Source organism: Delphinapterus leucas, chromosome 8, assembly GCF_059928025.1.
Source record: "Delphinapterus leucas isolate spDelLeu-1000000601 "Yukka" chromosome 8, BTC_Dleu_Yukka2, whole genome shotgun sequence".
In the NCBI taxonomy this organism is placed as follows: domain Eukaryota; kingdom Metazoa; phylum Chordata; class Mammalia; order Artiodactyla; family Monodontidae; genus Delphinapterus; species Delphinapterus leucas.
The window spans coordinates 24640723-24655032 of NC_143136.1; the positions used below are offsets into that span (position 1 = coordinate 24640723).

Below are 14310 nucleotides of genomic sequence, written 5' to 3' on the forward strand. Positions count from 1 at the left end.
GATTAGGAACATCAGTGCACATGATTTTGGGAACACGCAAGAAAGGCAGCAGTGGTAGTCCCAAATAACTATTTTCAGAGGAGGTCATAAACAGCTGTCCCTTTTGACTGTGATCCCTATTTGGAATAGTCTCAGTACTTGTGAAAGAAATCTTCTCTAGGATTAGGGCTTGACATGCAACTATTCGTGTCCTAAGACCTTATATTCCCCCCCACCCCCTCCCGTGATCACTGTTTCTCCAGCAGGAGTTAGAGGCTAGGCTAGCAGATATTACCTCAGCACAGTAGTTAATTCCTTTTTGCCAGTTCTCTCTCCTATTCCTATACAGTATTTCAACTATGAACTAGTTCATGTAATAACTTGAGCTCTCTATTCACTCAACTCTTTAGAAATAATGAAGTATAAGTGAATTGCCAAAGTTGTCCTTCACAACAAGGATCAAAATTGTACCTACTGGAGCCTTGTAGCGCCCCAAATGTTTATTTTTACACAAATATTTTGATTCTCATTGGTTCCATGCATCACTGCAATTCTCTTAATGCATTGTGTTATGCTCTGTAGTTTTTACAAGTATGAAAATGTTGAAGTATATTTATTAGCCGTGATGCTATTAAACGTTCAGTTATTTCCCAGGACTCTTAGGTGGGTCTTGGGAAATTCTGAGATGAAATTATGTAATGTGTAAGTGAGAAGTAACATTCATTTTTAAATGTAATTTGCAGTGAGGGCATTATTCAGAAAGAACTAATTGCTGTCATATCTGTAGTTGAGATCAGAGACGATGATTAGAATTCTGTTTTCTAAGATTATTTTTGTAGGCATAGACACTGTCTCTCAGACTGCAAACTGAGATGTACTTATCTAGAAAATCAATTCCTTATCAATTAATTTATTAGTGCATTAGACTGGTTTATGATCAAAGTAGGTCTGATATTGTCATATTATGCATAATATAACTATGCATTAAATATGTATAATGTATGTATCTCATAGCTGAGAACAATGAAACTACATAGATAATCCCAATTTGTGATACACTTTGAAGTTTTCTAAGTTTTGTCTTTATTGGAATAATGTATTTTTACAGGTTGAAAATCCAGACAGCTTCACACTATAGGATTGTGTTATGTTTTCTTCCATACAGTGTGCAGCATTTTAATTCTTATAATAACAGGGCTGCTCAGTTTGCCAGCAGGAGGCCCCTCAAAGCAAGATGATGTCTCTCGGTTGGCAGATTTCTGTATAAATAAATAACACTCTGCACATTCCTCTCAAATACCCGAGTAAGTGAGATAATGCTATATAACTTTTTTTTTTAATTAAAAAAATAGCTGTATTATGTCAGTGACCTGTAATAAATAGCACTGCAAGGAGAAACGACAGCCTCATTCACCTTGCATCCATGCAGAAATAACTGAGCTCTATTTCCATGGCTGGAGAGAGAAGAAAAAAGCGAATGGAAGGACAGAACCGACCTTAGATCGCAGTCACTCTCATGCTAATAAGAGGAAGTTTACACTGACTGTTTTTACTATGTTGAATTTACCACTCAACACACTGCAGGTAAACACCTTGTACTCTAAACATTCAGATAGTCGTTGATAATAATGGTGTGGTGGATACATCATAAAGAGTGTGTTGCCATCTCCCTGAATTCTACATATTTTTCTGTTAAGTTTTCATCAATTAGCAAAGTATTATACTGAAAAAAAATTATTAATTGAACATAATGATGCATTGAGAACAAATACAGTTTTTGGACCAGGATGGCAATATGTGTTTAAGCTTTTCTAATTCAAGACCTGAGAATATCATTTTCTTCACATTGTACTCTACTCTTTCTTAAAAAAAAAAAAAAATTAATTGTGAACATTGAAATGTTTAATAAAGAAAAAATAAATCATATGTTATAGAACAATCTAAAACTAAGAGCTTTAAATTCATTCTCAATGAAAAATTTAAATGATTTGGTAATTTTGATTTTTAACTGTGATTCCTAGTTATTCTAAGATTTTCAACAGATGTTACACAGAGAATATAGAAAAATTTGCAGTGATTTTGGGCCTGAAATTAAAGCCTCTGCTTAGACTTATGTCACACTGAAATTTATGGAAATCATGCAAACATACTTCAATGGGATTCAGTCCGTTGTACTTATTTGTACATTCTGCCTAGCCATTCATTTGTCCAACACCTAACAGACATTGCACAGCAGTGGGAACAGACAGCCTGATGTACAAAGACCAAGGATATTTGGCCCTGGCTCCACAACTAGTTTATTTCAATCAGTAAGAAAGTCAGGGCTGTAGGATTTAATATACTTGCCATCCACAAAAGAACATCAATAACAACAACACTTCAGATACTCAGAAGCTCTGGGTGATTTTATAAACAAACACATGTAAATTCATCACACTACTGAGATTGCAGATTACCATGTTAAATGCATTTTAATGTTTGCTCTGTTTGTAATATATATGAGATTTGGAATTGTTGGCTGGATGTAGAATTCTTAAAATGATAATTTTTTCCAGGTATTTTATTTTACAGAAAATAAATTTAAGACACAGAGAGAGAAGTTATTTGCCTTAGTCACACATATATTCAAAAGCATTTATTTTCTTCTCCTTTGTATAGGCTAAAATTTTCATACTTCTGAAGTTGCAGTTCTTTTTTATCATTTTATATTTTCCAGTATATAAATAAATGAATGTTTACTAAATATATCTTGAAATAAAATATATACTCGTTTAAAAAATATTTCCACAGTTTTTGTCCCCTATACTGGAAGCTTTTTTTTTTTTTTTTTTTTTTAAGAATAAACAGTTTTATTGCGCTCAGACTAGGAATCCATGGGTCTTGAGGACCTCTGTGAATTTGTCAGTTTTCTTCTCTCTGTTCTTTTCGGCCTGCTTCCGTAGCCTCAGGAGCTGCTTCTTTTTCCGGTAGTGGATCTTGGCCTTCTCCTTTGTCTTCTCCTCCAGGGTGGCTGTTACTGCCTGGTACTTCCAGCCAACCTCACGAGCCAGCCGCCCTAGGTAGGCAAACTTCCTCACAGGCTTCAGATGCACAACCTTGAGGGCGGCAGGAACCACCATCCGCTGTTTCTTGTCATAGGGTAGCGGGATCCCATCAAACACCTTGAGGCGGTCCCGAGCGGCCTGGCCTCGCTTGGTCCTGTGGGGCAGCATGCCTCGCACTGTCCGCCAGAAGATGTGGCTGGGGGCTCGGAAGTGGTAGGGGCTGCATCCGCTTGCAGAGGAAGACCAGGTACTTTAACTTGCTTCTGTAGAAATTGCCAGAAATGCTGATGCCCTCACAAATGCATAACCACCACCTTTCCGCCCAGGCGGCCCAGGAGATGGCCTCGGCCATTGAGCACCAGGACCTGCCCCTCTGCCATCTTCGGCAGCAGCCTGGGAAAGTTATATGGGAAGCTGTTAATCTTCCAATATTCATGAAATATATACAGTAACACATTTAGGTGACTCAACTTATGTTGTTGCTTTTCTACTATTTTTTTGTGCTTCAGGTTACTTCTAAATGTAGCAGTGATTTTTAACACATATTACTAGATTTGGTGTAGGTATATAATGTTTCATGGGTGTGTATGAAAACTAATGCAGCTGAGTAATGATGAAAATTATGTAAACAAGAGTAGTATTTTAACAATAAAGTGAAAATTTAATAAATGTGGATATCATTGCTTTTGAGCACCTTTCTAACTTTCTTCGTAGCAAATGTAGTCATTAAAATTCTGTTTTAAGAGGGAGGGGACAGTACCATTAGACAATATTAAAAATTGGACATTTTATTTAAGGAAATGTGTTGTCAGTAATTCTTTTAGGAGGTTTTATCACAGTGCAGCAAAGCATGTTTTAACAGTTTTAGTGCATTAAATCTACACAGTTGCTGTTGACTGTGAACAATCATGAATTTAAATAAAGGGAGAAGTTAGTTGGAGTAAAATGTTCTGTTGTCTTATATCTGTAGAAGTGATTATTATTATTTTTGTTTGTTTTACTATAAAGTTTAATTGTCTTGGTGCTTTCTGAGACCATTTTCAATTAAGAATGGGTAACCAGTAAGGTAACATGGAGAATGGTCTCTGTTCTAGAGTAAAATAACTAAACCATGAGCTTTAGGTCAACAAACCTGAGTTCAAGTTCCAGGTTTGGGACTTGCTAGCTGTGAGATCAGTGGGAATGAGCTATAAAGCACAGGAAGCTCAGCTCGGTGTTCTGTGATGACCTAGATGGGTGGGATGGGGGGCTGGGGTGGGATGGGGGGTGGGATGGGAGGGAGGTACAAGAGGGAGGGGATATATGTATACATATAGCTGATTCACTTCGTTGCACAACAGAAACTAACACAACATTGTAAAGCAATTGTACTCCAATAAATTTTTTTAAAAAAGTATCCACATCTTTAAAATGGGAAAAAATACTTAAAATACTTCTTCCCAAGGGTGTTTCGATGATTATGTAGGAAAATGTGTATAAAGCAGTTAACGTAACATTTGGCTCATGGTAAGTACTTGAGAAACATTACTGTATTTTTTATATAAAAATCTTTTTAGGTGATAATTTTTAATGCTCTTTTAAAAATTATCACACTGATTTATATAAGAAGCTTTATCTTTAATATTCCATTTCGGAGTGCTGAATCTACAAAACAAGTTTATTTAATTTTATTCAATACACCTTTATTGAGTGGTTAATTCTGTCCCAGGAATTATATCAGGAACATGTCAAAGAATCTAGTGAAGAAATCAGATGCAAAAATAGCTACCTTCAGTATTTTATGATAAATGGTAAGCAAAAGCTGCTCTGAAATGAAAAAGAAGCACGTTTAGCCCAACCTGGAAGTCGGAAAGATTTTTTGGGGGGGAGATGGTTTCTGAAATGAGTCATGAAGATGAACAAGAATGAGTCAAATGAAGAATGGTGAAGAGGATATTCCAGACAGAGGAACCTGTAATAATAGATTTAAAGAAGCTGGAAATTACCATGGAAAGTACAGTGAACAATTAATTCAGTGTGATTAAAGCATAAACATGTTCAGGGGTGGGCACAGGTTGAGACTGAAAATGTAGAGACACATTTCACAAGGAACCTTTTATATCCAACTAGGGGCTTGCTTGTTTGTTCTATTTCTCCCTTTCTTAAAATAATTGGTAGGGTTTATATGCTGATTTGATTTACAGAATTTATCATCTAATAAAGAATGTATGTGTGTGTGTGTGTGTGTGTGTGTGTCAGTCATAATCAGGGTACATGATCCACTATTCAAATAAACTAGTATTTGGTAACCCTGATATTTAAGACATAGTGGAATATGCAGAATGAAATATTAAAGTACCAAGTAAAAGATTTTTTAGACTTGAAAATTTTGGAGAGAGAATCAAATTTAGGCTATTTTCCTTGGAACATTATTGGGCTTTGGTTATAGGAAGGAGAGAAATGAGGAGGACCTACAGATTAAAGAAAACAGATTAAAATGATATTCGTTGGCTTCTACCACGTATCAGGCTCTGTGCTGGGTATTTCTACAGAAATTATCCTTATATATCTGACAATAGAGACCTCTTTAAAAATACATCACATCTGTATTGTTACCTAGATCCTATATATACATCTATATCTGTCAGAAAGAAAGCTGATATTCAGAGAGGTTAAGTAGTTGCATAAAGTTAAGAGTTCATAAGAAAGATATGAAGTGGGGATTTAAGTCAAATTTCCCCTGACTCCAAAGACATGGGGGTAGGAATGACTAGTGGGTATTTCAAGTAAAATTTGGTTGAGTTGTCCCCCACCCCTGGGGGGAAAATCATAATTAGTGTAAACTAGTTATCACCATTTCATTTCCCATCCCACTCAGCTATGAAAATGGGATAGAATTCTGGTCACTGAAAAGGGAAGTCTGACAGTCTTTAAGGAAAAGATTCTCTCACCAATGGAAAGAGATACACAGGGGAAACACTCCCTTTTTTTTGGCTAGATGTCATCATGTCAGCATGTGACACCTGGAATTGTGGTAGTTCATCCTGTGGTTCCAGGTGAAGTCATCAATGAGTCCAAAGGCAAAGTAAAAGACAGGAAACACTTGGATTCTCAATGACAAATGTCAAGTCCCTGAACCAACCCTGGAATATCTTTATCTCTGGACCTCCTATATGTAAGAAATTAAATCTCATATTTTTTAAGTCATTTACAGCCAAACTATTTTAACTGATAGAAACCCTAAATGTTCAAATGCAATGCCCTGACTTACTTGGTCAGCTATGAAGGTGGCAGATTCATTCAACTGTCTTCCTCCTTACTTTAAGTTGACTCCCTGTATGGCCATTAGGAAGAAATAGGTAAGTCTAAAGGAAACATTAGGGATCTGTTGGTGTTAGAGAATCCATGTCTGAAAGAGTTGTGAGAATGGAGACTGAATGTAGAATGTAGTCTCCTACTAGTTAAGGAATTTCATAGCCTGGTAACTCATTCCATTCCTACCATGCTATAATGTTGCATTAAAATTTGTTTCTCCTGTAACTTTTGAATGTCTTAACAAATAGTACCATTGATTATGAAAAACCCTTTAACCAAATCCTGTTTACAACTTAGAACCATTGAGATGTGAGGTGACAAGGTTACTAAGATCTTAATCTGTAAAATGACCTACGTTTAAAGACTTTTCTCCTTTCTTCTGTACCTTGCCAAACCAGTTTATTACTTCTGTAGTTTATATAAACACGTTGACTTCTCTGCACTTCAGTTTTATTTATATTACACAATAGTCATATTGGAAATTAACCAAATTTATTATTGAATTAATCTGTTAGATGGTAGAAGTTATAAAATCATCTTACCTATAGCTAAATGATTATACTTTTCTGTCATGTCTAGTAGTTGTTATGTAAGTAACTGTATATGTAAATAAATACATTGAGAGTGAAGTGGACTGAGATAGTTATGGCATGTCTCTTCAGATTTAAAATGTTTCTCATTATAGAAATGTTAAAAGTTTATTTAATGTTATTTTTAAAAAATTTTTATTGGAGTATAGTTGATTTACAATGTTATGTTAGTTTCAGGTGTACAGCAAAGTGAATCAGTTATACATATACATATATTCAGTCTTTTTTAGATTCTTTTCCCATATAGGCCATTACAGAGTACTGAGTAGAGTTCCCTGTGGTATACAGTAGGTCCTTATTAGTTATCTATTTTATGTATAGTAGTGTGTATATGTCACTCTCAATCTCCCAATTTATCCCTCCCCCCCTTACCCCCTGGTAACCATAAGTTTGTATTCTATATCTGTAACTCTATTTCTGTTCTGTAGATAAGTTCATTTGTACCCTTTTTTTTAGGTTCCACATATAATAATGTTAACATTTTAAATGTTTTTGTAACCACATGCTACATGATGATATTTGGTAAAAAATTCTTGGGATATTTCATTATTAACTAGTTGTTAATTAAGCATTGAAAGTCGTCTAAAGATCCCAAATTTAGTAAACTACTTAATTAGGAACAGATGATCTCTATTGAAAATGAAAGTCATATGCATATATCAACAACTTCTACCTCACCTAATAATCAATTTGTAGTATCAGTAAAAACAATTTTTCACTATTTTTGGAACATATACTATATACCAGGCTCTGTGATAGATGCTTTGCATAAAATATTTCTTAAGAATCTGAAAAACATCCTGCATAGTAGGATTTTTTATCCACATGCTGCCAATGAATAAATGAGGATGTTTAGAGGACAGTAATTTACCTAAACTTACATGATTAGTCAATAGTGGATGCAGTATTTAAATTCATATTTGTCTGACTTTAAAGCTACACATATTTCTTCCCATTGTGATACTCCATATTAGGAATATGGAACATAAGCTTATTTGAAGTAAATTATTTACAAGTAATTCTAATAGTGTTGATTCATGATAACGGATCACTGAACACTATGCAATTATTTTTATAAAACAAATTTAAGAAACATGTTAAGATTATTAGTCTCTTACGATGCCAGACTGAGGAATATATATGAATGTTGGCCAATAATAATATCAACAGAATTTGACCCCATTACTATTAGTAAAGACCTGAGTATTATTTATGTAAGAAAGCAATTTTATGAAAAGCATATGGCAAATTATATGTCACAATAAAAAAGTTAATTGTAACAACACAGTATGAAATGGTAAACTTCCTAATTTCACTTATTTCTAAATATTTTCACTCTGAGATTTAAAAAAAATTTGCAGTTATTTGCTTTGGACTCATTATGCTTGGAGAATGGGGCTTTTAGATAATTACTTATTTATCATCATTTCCAAAGAGATTGGCAAAATACTATGAGGAGAGCTTTATGTAGGCTCCTTCCAGCTTCTACTTTTAGGGAAATATTCTGGAAAGAGAAACTTTAGGAAGAAGGAACTAGAATTTCAGCATATATGAAAAGGAATAACAAGAAATGATGCAAGGCCTAAGGATATTAGAAAATAAATAATTGTCACATTAATTCAAAGACAAAAGTTTTTTCAGAGGTTTTTGGCAGACTTGAAAGTGAAGAAGCAGTTGGTTGTTGGAATTGGCAGATGACGAAAAAGAAGAAACTTGGAGATTCAATGAAAGCAATACTGTTTCAGAAATATACTCATTTTTTTAAAGCTCAAGAAAGTGCTTGAGGGAAGACTGCATAATTTCCATTGTGAATTTTAAGAGCCATTTCAGAAAGTCTACCAAAGAAAATCTTCAAGAATGCTGAAATTAGGGTCATTACCCACTGTGATAACCATATATATATATTCTGAAAATATATATTTATCAATAGATACTCCTAGACTCCACATATTATTTAGAACATTAAATTTATGGTGGCCTTGGGTTCTCTAGTAGCATTCCAGTTGTCTGTGTTAATGATATGATTCTTTGATTAAGTATATGAAGAACCTTATGCCTTTGATATAAGCATTTAGCTACTTTTTATTTTTCCCACCTTTATTGAGATACAGTTGACATATAATGTGTAATTTTAAGGTGTACAACATGATGACTTGATACACATATATATTGTGAAATTAGCTCCTTTTTAGAGAGCTTTGAATTTGACAAAGATATAAGAAATTAAAAAATTTTTTTCTGTAGAATAAATGACTCATAAAATGTGACTACCAAATTATGACACAGTCCATAAGTAAATTATGTTTAATAGTTTGTCCTTATACATTAATTGGTCACTTTGATGACATTAAAGTTAACCACACTTGATTTCTATTTAATAATATATGTTTGGTCTAGGATTTGATTTTACCCTGCTTACATGCTAATAAGTAGCCTGCTAGTGTGTCATAGATGGTGTGAGAAGAAATGAGACTCTTGGGTCAGAAACAAAGGACTTCATTACTTGTGTCACATTATTATTATTATTCTACCTCCTCTATAGGCTTTTCCAGTATACTTTTCTGTATTATTATTTTTTTTTATGTTTTTTTTTTTAAACATCTTTATTGGGGTATAATTGCTTTACAATGGTGTGTTAGTTTCTGCTTTATAACAAAGTGAATCAGTTATACATATACATATGTTCCCATATGTCTTCCCTCTTGCGTCTCCCTCCCTCCCACTCTCCCTATCCCACCCCTCCAGGCTGTCACAAAGCACCGAGCTAATATCCCTGTGCCTTGCGGCTGCTTCCCCCTAGCTATCTACCTTACTACGTTTGTTAGTGTGTATATGTCCATGACTCTCTCTCGCCCTGTCAAAGCTCACCCTTCCCCCTCCCCATATCCTCAAGTCCGTTCTCCAGTAGGTCTGCGTCTTTATTCCTGTCTTACCCCTAGGTTCTTCATGACATTTTTTTTCCTTAAATTCCATATATATGTGTTAGCATACGGTATTTGTCTTTTTCTTTCTGACTTACTTCACTCTGTATGACAGACTGTAGGTCTATCCATCTCATTACAAATAGCTCAATTTCATTTCTTTTTAAGGCTGAGTAATATTCCATTGTATATATGTGCCACATCTTCTTTATCCATTCATCCGATGATGGGCGCTTAGGTTGTTTCCATCTCCGGGCTATTGTAAATAGAGCTGCAATGAACATTTTGGTACATGATTCTTTTTGAATTTTGGTTTTCTCAGGGTATATGCCCAGTAGTGGGATTGCTGGGTCATATGGTAATTCTATTTGTAGTTTTTTAAGGAACCTCCATACTGTTCTCCATAGTGGCTGAACCAATTCACATTCCCACCAGCAGTGCAAGAGTGTTCCCTTTTCTCCACACCCTCTCCAGCATTTATTGTTTCTAGATTTTTTGATGATGGCCATTCTGACTGGTGTGAGATGATATCTCATTGTAGTTTTGATTTGCGTTTCTCTAATGATTAATGAAGTTGAGCATTCTTTCATGTGTTTGTTGGCAATCTGTATATCTTCTTTGGAGAAATGTCTGTTTAGGTCTTCTGCCCATTTTTGGATTGGGTTGTTTGTTTTTTTGTTATTGAGCTGCATGAGCTGCTTGTAAATTTTGGAGATGAATCCTTTGTCAGTTGCTTCATTTGCAAATATTTTCTCCCATTCTGTGGGCTGTCTTTTGGTCTTCATTATGGTTTCCTTTGCTGTGCAAAAGCTTTGAAGTTTCATTAGGTCCCATTTGTTTATTTTTGTTTTTATGTCCATTACTCTAGGAGATGGGTCAGAAAGGATCTTGCTGTGATTTATGTCATAGAGTGTTCTGCCTATGTTTTCCTCTAAGAGTTTGATAGTTTCTGGCCTTACATTTAGGTCTTTAATCCATTTTGAGCTTATTTTTGTGTATGGTCTTAGGGAGTGATCTAATCTCATACTTTTACATGTACCTGTCCAGTTTTCCCAGCACCATTTATTGAAGAGGCTGTCCTTTCTCCACTGTACATTCCTGCCACCTTTATCAAAGATAAGGTGTCCATATGTGCATGGGTTTATCTCTGGGCTTTCTATCCTGTTCCATTGATCTATCTTTCTGTTTTTGTGCCAGTACCATACTGTCTTGATTACTGTAGCTTTGTAGTATAGTCTGAAGTCAGGGAGCCTGATTCCTCCAGCTCCTTTTTTCGTTCTCAAGATTGCTTTGGCTATTCGGGGTCTTTTGTGTTTCCATACAAATTGCGAAATTTTTTGTTCTAGTTCTGTGAAAAATGCCAGTGATAGTTTGATAGGGATTGCATTGACTCTGTAGATTGCTTTGGGTAGTAGAGTCATTTTCACAATGTTGATTCTTCCCATCCAAGAACATGGTATATCTCTCCATCTATTTGTATCATCTTTAATTTCTTTCATCAGTGTCTTATAATTTTCTGCATACAGGTCTTTCGTCTCCTTAGGTAGGTTTATTCCTAGATATTTTATTCTTTTTGTTGCAGTGGTAAATGGGAGTGTTTTCTTGATTTCACTTTCAGATTTTTCATCATTAGTATATAGGAATGCCAGAGATTTCTGTGCATTAATTTTGTATCCTGCTACTTTACCAAATTCATTGATTAGCTCTAGTAGTTTTCTGGTAGCATCTTTAGGATTCTCTATGTATAGTATCATGTCATCTGCAAACAGTGACAGCTTTACTTCTTCTTTTCCGATTTGGATTCCTTTTATTTCCTTTTCTTCTCTGATTGCTGTGGCTAAAACTTCCAAAACTATGTTGAATAAGAGTGGTGAGAGTGGGCAACCTTGTCTTGTTCCTGATCTTAGTGGAAATGCTTTCAGTTTTTCACCATTGAGGATGATGTCTGCTGTTGGCTTGTCATATATGGCCTTTATTATGTTGAGGAAAGTTCCCTCTATGCCTACTTTCTGCAGGGTTTTTATCATAAATGGGTGTTGAATTTTGTTGAAAGCTTTCTCTGCATCTATTGAGATGATCATATGTTTTTTCTCCTTCAATTTGTTAATATGGTTTATCACATGGATAGATTTGCGTATATTGAAGAATCCTTGCATTCCTGGAATAAACCCCACTTGATCATGGTGTATGATCCTTTTAATGTGCTGCTGGATTCTGTTTGCTAGTATTTTGTTGAGGATTTTTGCATCTATGTTCATCAGTGATATTGGCCTGTAGTTTTCTTTCTTTGTGACATCCTTGTCTGGTTTTGGTATCAAGGTGATGGTGGCCTCGTAGAAGGAATTTGGGAGTGTTCCTCCCTCTGCTATATTTTGGAAGAGTTCGAGAAGGATAGGTGTTAGCTCTTCTCTAAACGTTTGATAGAATTCACCTGTGAAGCCATCTGGTCTTGGGCTTTTGTTTGTTGGAAGATTTTTAATCACAGTTTCAATTTCAGTGCTTGTGATTGGTCTGTTCATATTTTCTATTTCTTCCTGATTAAGTCTTGGCAGGTTGTGCATTTCTAAGAATTTGTCCATTTCTTCCAGATTGTCCATTTTATTGGCATAGAGTTGCTTGTAGTAATCTCTCATGATTTTTTTTATTTCTGCAGTGTCAGTTGTTACTTCTCCTTTCTCATTTCTAATTCTATTGATTTGAGTCTTCTCCCTTTTATTCTTGATGAGTCTGGCTAGTGGTTTATCTATTTTGTTTATCTTCTCAAAGAACCAGCTTTTAGTTTTATTGATCTTTGCTATCATTTCCTTCATTTCTTTTTCATTTATTTCTGATCTGATTTTTATGATTTCTTTCCTTCTGCTAGCTTTGGGGTTTTTTTGTTCTTCTTTCTCTAATTGCTTGAGGTGCAAGGTTAGGTTGTTTATTCGAGATGTTTCCTGCTTCTTAAGGTGGGCTTGTATTGCTATAAACTTCCCCCTTAGAACTGCTTTTGCTGCATCCCATAGGTTTTGGGTCGTTGTGTCTCCATTGTCATTTGTTTCTAGGTATTTTTTTATTTCCTCTTTGATTTCTTCAGCAATCACTTCATTATTAAGTAGTGTATTGTTTAGCCTCCATGTGTTTGTATTTTTTACAGATCTTTTCCTGTAATTGATATCTAGTCTCATGGCGTTGTGGTCAGAAAAGATACTTGATACAATTTCAATTTTCTTAAATTTACCAAGTCTTGATTTGTGACCCAAGATATGATCTATCCTGGAGAATGTTCCATGAGCACTTGAGAAAAATGTGTATTCTGCTGTTTTTGGATGGAGTGTCCTATAAATATCAATTAAGTCCATCTTGTTTAATGTATCATTTAAAGCTTGTGTTTCCTTATTTATTTTCATTTTGGATGATCTGTCCATGGGTGAAAGTGGGGTGTTAAAGTCCCCTACTATGAATGTGTTACTGTCGATCTCCCCTTTTATGGCTGTTAGTATTTGCCTTATGTATTGAGGTGCTCCTATGTTGGGTGCATAAATATTTACAATTGTTATATCTTCTTCTTGGATCGATCCCTTGATCATTATGTAGTGTCCTTCTTTGTCTCTTGTAATAGTCCTTATTTTAAAGTCTATTTTGTCTGATATGAGAATTGCTACTCCAGCTTTCTTTTGGTTTCCATTTGCATGGAATATCTTTTTCCATCCCCTTACTTTCAGTCTGTATGTGTCTCTAGGTCTGAAGTGGGTCTCTTGTAGACAGCATATATAAGGGTCTTGTTTTTGTATCCGTTCAGCCAGTCTGTGTCTTTTGGTGGGAGCATTTAGTCCATTTACATTTAAGGTAATTATCGATATGTATGTTCCTATTCCCATTTTTTATATTGTTTTGGGTTCGTTATTATAGGTCTTTTCCTTCTCTTGTGTTTCTTGTCTAGAGAAGTTCCTTTACCATTTGTTGTAAAGCTGGTTTGGTGGTGCTAAACTCTCTCAGCTTTTGCTTGTCTGTAAAGGTTTTAATTTCTCCATCAAATCTGAGTGAGATCCTTGCTGGGTAGAGTAGTCTTGGTTGCAGGTTTTTCTCCTTCATCACTTTCAGTATTTCCTGCCACTCCCTTCTGGCTTGTAGGGTTTCTGCTGAGAGATCAGCTGTTAACCTTATGGGGATTCCCTTGTGTGTTATTTGTTGTTTTTCCCTTGCTGTTTTTAATATGCTTTCTTTGTATTTAATTTTTGACAGTTTGATTAATATGTGTCTTGGCGTATTTCTCCTTGTATTTATCCTGTATGGGACTCTCTGTGCTTCCTGGACTTGATTAACTATTTCCTTTCCCATATTAGGGAAGTTTTCAACTATAATCTCTTCAAATATTTTCTCAGTCCCTTTCTTTTTCTCTTCTTCTTCTGGAACCCCTATAATTCGAATGTTGGTGCGTTTAATGTTGTCCCAGAGGTCTCTGAGACTGTCCTCAGTTCTTTTCATTCTTTTTTCTTTATT

At 35.1% G+C, this 14310-nt stretch overlaps 1 pseudogene; it reads right to left on the reverse strand.

Moving 5' to 3' along the window:
* Window positions 1-1912: 1912 nt before the first annotated feature.
* Window positions 1913-3329, reverse strand: LOC149748521 (large ribosomal subunit protein uL13 pseudogene; annotated as a pseudogene).
* Between the last annotated feature and the right edge of the window lie 10981 nt (window positions 3330-14310).